At 40.7% G+C, this 8214-nt stretch overlaps 1 protein-coding gene and 1 long non-coding RNA gene across 2 annotated transcripts in view; one reads left to right on the top strand and one right to left on the bottom strand.

Annotated features, from left to right (window-relative positions):
* The window catches only part of LOC101849276 (C-C chemokine receptor type 5), a gene marked incomplete in the record, with an annotated part of 171886 nt that overhangs the window by 118095 nt on the left and 45577 nt on the right, over nucleotides 1-8214 (bottom strand).
* LOC118479202 lies at nucleotides 805-1679 on the top strand. The gene is made up of 2 exons (XR_004859546.1): nucleotides 805-887; nucleotides 1363-1679. It is a non-coding gene; the product is annotated as an uncharacterized LOC118479202 (long non-coding RNA).

Raw genomic sequence — 8214 nt, 5'->3', positions numbered from 1 at the left:
GGGGGTGGAGGCAGACAGAGAAGCGGTAAGGGGTTTTTTTTGTAGAAGGAGGTCAACATAGAACTTATGGTAATAATTTAGAGCTAAAGAAAAGACAATACGAAATAGTTCTTAGAGAGCACACAGTGAAAAACGATGTTAAAAGTAAAATGACCCAAGTATAAGGCGGAAAATAGAGCCAATCGTTTATCATCAATATATTTTTTTCAAGTCCCAAAAACTGACCCTATACTCGTGTCCAGGAAAAAAAAAGGTAGGGGAAAGGAATGAAATCCTGGGCTTCTTTTGCACATTGGGTTTTATCCTTATTATTAGCAGCACGTTAACAATTTAACTTTAAAAAGTAGTTTGACGAAGCATGCAAAACACAGATAGCTGGGGAAACTGTTATCAGAAATGGAATTGATAAAAGGGTTCTACTGCTCCCGATTTAGCCGTTTTGCCCACGAACACCTCATGTTATTATCCGGCTGCCGGAAGAAGGTGGTGGTAACTCAACAAACCGTCCTCCTCTCGTCATCTTTGACAAACAGTGGAAACTGTTTCTGGCATGTTCGCCAGGATCATTTCTTCAAAGGGCAACGTGTTGTCAAGCAACGAGAAAGGCCGCACATGTTGTACAGCAGAAGGACAGAAAAGACGCTTCCGGGGTTGTTACCTCGTTTCTTGATCAAATCTTCAAGAAACTTCGATTTTTTTTCATTTTGAACGTTTCAGAAAGACTACCTGTTTATTTCATTATTGATAACTGATAACACCAGGTTTAATCTTTCTCCCACCTCACTCCTTTTTCCATAGATGTCTTCAAGTCTGATCTGTCCGTGGGGGAAGTTGGCGCAGAACAACTGCGTGAAAGCAGGAAGTGCAGTCTTATAGTAGTAAAGAATGTAAGTTGAATGTCAGACATGTATTTGCCACATTTACCCTCGTAGATCAAATATTTTTTCTCTCTCAAAACCACAAAAAATGGACATTTCTTAGAAGACAGAGTTAGTGTTAGCATATGGTAGGACTGCTAGGGTAGTAAAAAAAGAGTCAAGGAACTTATGAATTAGAAAATGGAAAGGAAGACAAAATGTGTAAAACACATTACATCCTTTTTAAAAGAAAGCTTCGCATTAATACAAGAAAATGGAGATTGGTGTCAAACCGGGGCTTGGAGGTGGAGGTGGAAAGAACGCTATCAACCTTGCAACCAATTGAGCAAATGTCTGTCTAATTTTTGTCGTGTGCTCACATGCTTTCAAAGGGTAAGATGATTTAAATCAAAAGTCTAATCCCTTTTGTTTCGCGTTTCAGTAAACAAGTAATTCCTTTAAAACAAATGACATTTGTAATGAGATTCCTCTATTCTTCTTACAGACATGCACAATAATCGTAATGTCACACTATACCAGACATTTCGGACATATCTGAAAGTGCAGGAGGCGAGTCCTGTGGACAGTGTCATCGAAAGTGATTTCAACACATCGCACTCAGGGCTGCGTGGCAAATTTGTCTGGAGCCGGTAGGGAGTCCTTTATCACTCCCTGGAGGCGTTGATATGGAATTCCTTCCCCTCGCAAGATGAGAGTAGTCGCGTTCTAAGATGTTCTAGCTTAGATGTTGTCACGTAGCCATAATGTATACAGTTACAAAATGTCTCGTCTGAATCGATAGAAATAAACACAAAAGAAATGCTTGGGCTTTATACACAAATATGTGTGCGTATTAACTTGTTACAAGGATATATTTTTGGGGCATTTAATTAATCCTGATCCTCGTGTCGCCATGAGACATCGCCAGAAACAAAGATGTTTATAATGAAGCTATTTGTATATCTCAGATTGAGGAGTGAAAAAATGAAAGGTAATTATAAAGCAGGCCCTCTTTCGAGATTCCAGTAATTCTAGGCTTCATTTTATGTTGACATGTATAACAAAATGTTGGATTTCAAAGTAAATATGCTGAGGTTGTTAGTTTTGATGATTATGTTTTCATAAAGTATAATGATGTATTGTGAAAGAAATGCCAAAACCTAAAAATCGATACTGGAGGCCCAAAACTCAAGTTTCATGAGCTGTCCTTCCTCTTAAAGAGAAAAAAAAAACGCTGAGAGAGAAAGAGGCGTTTTGTAAACTGTGAATAGTATGAATAATTCACTGTGAGCCTAAGCTCTCTTGCTTTCCTTGGTTTAGGGGTATTATAGCCCTTATGCATTATAAATCAAACGTAAGAGAGAGCAATAATGATGCCTCGCCGCAGTTATGCGGAGGATAAAGGACGACTAGAACAATTTTTCGCCTCATTAGTTTTAAGTCAATTGACAAAATGTCAAGCGAAGAGCTATTAAATTTTGTTTTTCTGCTTACTATATCTACAAAGCATTATCTCACATAGTTGGCTACTATTGAATAACGTGATATCCTTGAACGGAAAGAAATTCGTGAAAGAACCCTCTCAGTATATCATTAGAGCACCCCCCCCCTCCCAATCAAACATCATAAAAATAAACTTTAAAGAAAACTCAAGGCATAAAATGAATATAAATGAAGCAACGGCTGAAGACTTCTTTCACTGTTATACAATTGAATACTCAACTGTAAAATGTTTGCATGCATCCACCCCCTAAAAAAATGAATACGAGTCCGGTAACTTAACCACTAAAATCACAAATGAGGGGGGAGGGGTATTGGGGGCGTAAAACATTCTCACACAGTCAGATGCAGTTAGCAATAGGTTCTAGACAGGACGAGAAACATTCCTGGAATCAAATTTCTCCCGCCCGGATGTTGGTCAGAATCGTAATGAATAGAGCTAGAGAGCAGCCGGGCGGGCTTGGAGAGAGCACAGACGAGTAAAGAACGTGATATTGACATTGCGAAAATGGACCCCCAAACTAATGACCTCTTGTCCTTGAACCAGACTTAATTTCCTGCGAGAGTCAATGGACAATTCAGCACGTGCCTGTGAACTCATTACAATGAAGGTATCTTATTCTGGTCCCACGAGTCATCCACAAACGGAATGCATCGGGTGGGGTTCCCATGACAAAATGCATTTGCTCCGTGCTAATTTACCAGCACCCACTGTGCAATCACGGAGCGCCAATTAAGCCACACATTCTAACTGCATATGTGGACATTGTGATAACTACATGAATGAAGACGGGAACAAAAGCAGCAATTTTTAGCCATACAGGAATCCGTTCGTTTATTATAGGAGTGTTCAAAGAAATTATTATTATTATATCGACCTGAACATCAACACCCCCCCCTCTCTCCCCCCCTCCCTTTTTAGGCCCATAAGCCTGTCTGTTCATCTTTTTTTAAAAATTCGTCTCTCTCTATCGGAGCGAGTCTTTGTATGTGCGTGCTTGGCTCCATCTCTATTGCTCGACCTTTAGGTTTATAAATGTAGATATTTTAAAGCAACATCGACATCATTTAGATCAGTTAGGAGGTGGATTTCCAATCCTATAAGCCAGGAACAACCCAGGTTGAGATGGATACAATTTTTATGTAGAAGGACAATGATACTCGATAAAAATTCGCTCAACTCGAGAATCGAACTCTGGTCCCTTGCGTACAACAACAAAGCGACAAACTGCTACACTACAAACGCCGGTTCTCCTTCCTTTATAAACTCAATTTTCAATACATATACATTGATATGCAAATAAATACGAACACACGTTCTCAAACAGACACACACAGACACACTCTCACACATACACGCACACACACACACACACACACACACACACACACACACACACACACACACACACACACACATACCACACACTGCCCCCCCCCTCTCTCTCTCTCTCTCTCTCTCTCTCTCTCTCTCTCTCTCTCTCTATCTGTCTCTACCCCTCACTCTCACACACACACACACACACACACACACACACACACACACACATGCACATACACACACATACCCACATTCGGGCGTACGTAGAAATGCTCAACAATACCTTGGTCTTTCAAGAACACATCATTCCATACCTTTTTTGCGCACAAGAATGGACGACAATCAATACTGTTACAATTTTGGTTGTTTTTTTCTGGATTCTGACAGAAAAGGTTTGATTTTTAACCAGACCTCACAGCCAGAGGTTTTAATTCATAACCCAATTTACTCCTTTTCATTTAGAGTCTGGTTAATTGTTGTATTTATGAACTTTTAGACTTTTCTGTTCTGTTCTTTTCTGTTCTGTTCTAACAGAACAGATCTTCAACCTCAGAATACTGTGCGAGAGGTACCTCCAACACCAACAAAAACTATACCATATCTTTGTGGATTTTAAAAAGGCCTTCGACAGGGTCTGGCATGCAGCCTTATGGGCAACCATGAGGAAATATAGCAACAACGCCAACCTGATCAACGTCATACAACAACAATACGACAAGGCCTCCAGCGCAGTCTACCTTAACGGCAGCATGGGAGATTGGTCCAGGACAACGGTCGGGGTGAGGCAAGGCTGTTTACTCTCTCCCACTCTCTTCAACATCTTTCTAGAACGAATCATGACTGACACACTGGAAGACCAGAATGGAACAATCAGTATTGGAGGCAGGACAATCACTAACTTGCGTTTTGCAGATGACATCGATGGATTAGCAGGAGAAGAACAGGAGCTCGCTACACTAGTGGAGCGGCTGGACACAACCTACGGCATGGAGTTCAGTGCCGAGAAAACCAAGCTAAAGACCAATAACACCAATGGCATCAATGCGGACTTCAAAGTCAGGGGCGAGAAACTTGAGACCGTCAACAGCTTCAAATACCTTGGATCTATCGTCTCAGATGAAGGCTCAAGACCAGAAATTCTCTCCAGAATCGCGCAAACAACAACTGCGCTATCAAAACTGAAGCCTATTTGGAGGGACAGAAACATCACGCACAGCTCAAAAATTAGATTAATGCGCTCACTGGTCATCTCAATATTTTTATACGCCTGCGAGTCGTGGACACTAACAGCAGAATTAGAGAAAAAGATTCAGACCACAGAGATGAGATGTTAACGCAGACTCCTAGACATCTCGTACAAAGACCACGTTTCAAATGCTGACGTACGAAAGAGAATCACCAACGCAGTGGGGCAATATGAAGATCTACTGACCACAGTGAAGAGACGAAAACTAAAATGGTATGGGCATGTCACAAGGTCCACAGGACTTGCCAAAACAATCCTGCAAGGAACCGTACAAGGAAAGAGAAAGAGAGGAAGGCAGAGAAGGAGATGGGAGGACAACATTACAGAGTGGACAGGAAAGACGATGGGTGACAATCTGAGGAGAGCAGAGGACAAAAATAGATGGCGAAAGCTGGTTTTCCAATGCAGTGGTGCCCCAACGGTTGCCCCAACACGAGATAGAAGAAAAAGAAGAAGACTTTTCACCCTCTAAACAGTCAACTCCTGATATAAAAAATGGGTCATTGTTTGAGCTCTCAGAACATTGCACAGAACATTAAATGTATCCTAGGTAACCTCAGATGTAATCACGTTCTTCATAAAGTAGCAACACCATCTGGAACGGAAATCATAGAAAAAATCAATCGTTTGACAATACCTGTTATTGTAAAAAAGTACGGTCATCAAGAAAAATAGCAAGTTCTGTGCTGAAGCCAATATTAACAAAACTGTGTTACGAAGTGTGAATTTCGAGTAAACATTGCCTTTTATCAGCCGTTATAGCAGGCAAAAAACCAACAATGTTGACTTTGTGTTTTTCTGATGTCCGGAGGAATCATTTTTCCCGGGTGGCGGCCGAAGCCTACCCTTATCGATTTTAGACCACCAAGGGATCTTTAACGTGCGCAACGTGCACACGGGACCTCCGAAAATGTTCACCCTTGTCCGAGAAGACTAGATGTAGTTCTTTCCTACCAGAAGATCAGTGGTGTTGCGGAAAGACCGCAGTAAGAAGGAGCCAAACAGTAGCAGTAGAAAGTCTGCAGAAATAGTCAGGGTTCAAAAGAGGTGATGGGGTGGGGGGTGGGGGTGGGGGTAGAAAGTAGAGACGAAAGCAGACGACAGAACATTGCTAGAGAGCAAGAAAGGAGGTAAAAGGAGACAATTTTAGAGAAGAAAATTTTTCCGTCGCTACCTGGATTCGAACCTGGGAATTTTGAATAAGAGGCAAACACCTTAACCTCTAGGCAACGAGATCCCCCCTATAATGTTTGTTTGTTTTTGTAAAGTGTTTTACGGCGCTCACAACTGCATAAGGTCATATGAGCGCGCGGGACACACCTAATATTTTCAGTTGGTAGGAAATTTTGAATTTTGCCCGGGTGGCGGCCGAAGCCTACTCTTATCGATTTTAGACCACCAAGGGATCTTTAACGCGCGCAACTTGCACACGGGCCCTCCGAGATTTTTCACCCTTGTCCTAGAAGGCTAGGTGTAGATCTTTCCTACCAGAAGATCAGGGGGTGGCTGAAAGACAGCAGTGAGAAAAAGCGAAGGAGTAGCAGTAGAAAGGCTGCAGAAAGAATCAGGAGCCCAGAGGAAGGGGCAAAAGAGGTGAGGGGGTGGGGGCAGAAAGAGGAGACGAAAGCAGACGACAGAACATTGCTAGAGAGCAGGAAATGAGGTGAAAGGAGACAAATTTAGAGAAGAAAATTTTTCGGTCGCTACCCGGATTCGAACCCGAGACCTTTTGAATGAGAAGCCAACACCTTAACCTCTAGGCCACGAGAGTCCCGTCTATAATGTTTAAGACGTGGTCAGCCCAATATATATACATATATATATATATATATATATATATATATATATATGTTATCTTATTTATCCTTTTTACCGGTGTTGTCCAGTTGTCCACACATTGAATGCCTTTGCAGGAGCAAGTCGTTTCCCTAGCTCATGCATTAGAAATCAGTTGGTTCTCCTTAAATAACCTGGTCAAGATTGGATTCATAACACAATCGAATACCCAATTGCATGCATACTTTTTCAGATAATGGCCAAGGTGTTGTTCCGTCCCCTAAGGACTTATTCCTTTGGGTTCTGTTTGTCCCTGAACTATGAGAGATACGGAATTGTTTACTTCCAGGGCGACTCCAGTTGCTTTTTTAAAACTCAGAGTGTCTTCAACGGATACTAGAGTCTAGGTCTATAGAACACTATGCATCCGACTTGATTAACTAATATTTTTTGTTTGAGGTGTCCCATAAAACATTCTATCGAAAGTTAAATAACACAAAGTGCTTGCACAATTGGCTATTCAGTATCTAAGAGGGTCTTTTTTACATGTGGAGCAATGTGTGCTTGAACACAATATCTGGAGAAAAAGGTCAGTAACTAGAGCACTGTCTTTGAAGAAAAGGCTGAGAATAAAAAGAAAATATTGTAAGCGATGCAAACATTGGATAGAGTCATTTCTCCAACTTTGTCTGGGGCGCTTTCATCTCTCCATGTTCAAGCTTTCAGGTCATTTTCTTTCATGAGATGTTTGAGAAGAAAATCTTCTTCTGGTTTGCCTTTTCATTCCTACAATCCGCTTTCAACCCGACTTGTTTATCTTGTACAAAAGTTCGTTCCGTCTGGTTAACCTGTGATGACATTTTACAATACATTGTTGTTATTCCTTCTGCTCACAAAAGCTTTATTAAGAACTCCCATGCTTGTTCTCTTGATATTGAAAAATTCAAGATTTCAACAATATTTCAAAACGTATCTTCTTTTGCTCATCCCAGTATTGTATTCTTGAAAGACCTTTACCTTACCCTATAACCTTTATAATATTACATAAAGAGCACTGCCGCATTTCCCGCTTTTATCAAAAACACCCAAAAATCGATCTGCCCACATTACTTTGATCTTATTGATGTTCACAAAAAATTGTGAGTAGAATAAGAGACCTTATTTCCCAAACCCCTTTTAACAGCAAAAGTGCCTTCCCTTCTTTAAAGAACGAATTTTATTTGAAATTGTGAAAATGAAAGATCTGACGTTTGTTTGAATCTAGTTATCGAAAAAAACCCCAACAACAACAAAACAATAGAACATTACCTAAGTTGTTTTTTTTCTTTTAGTAGGGTGGGTTTTTTAAACTCATTTCAACACATTTCAATTTTGAAACTAATAACGTTCATAGGGATGATAACAAATCATTATTGTATTACAAAACAAAATACTTTATTTTTCCAAACAGAAGGGCCATTACTAACGGGCATACACAAACACACACACACACACACACACGCACACACACACAC

This window comes from Aplysia californica, unplaced genomic scaffold, assembly GCF_000002075.1.
Source record: "Aplysia californica isolate F4 #8 unplaced genomic scaffold, AplCal3.0 scaffold00039, whole genome shotgun sequence".
NCBI lineage: Eukaryota > Metazoa > Mollusca > Gastropoda > Aplysiida > Aplysiidae > Aplysia > Aplysia californica.
The sequence above is the reverse complement of the archived record's forward strand: the minus strand, read 5'-3'. Positions and strand labels throughout refer to the sequence as shown.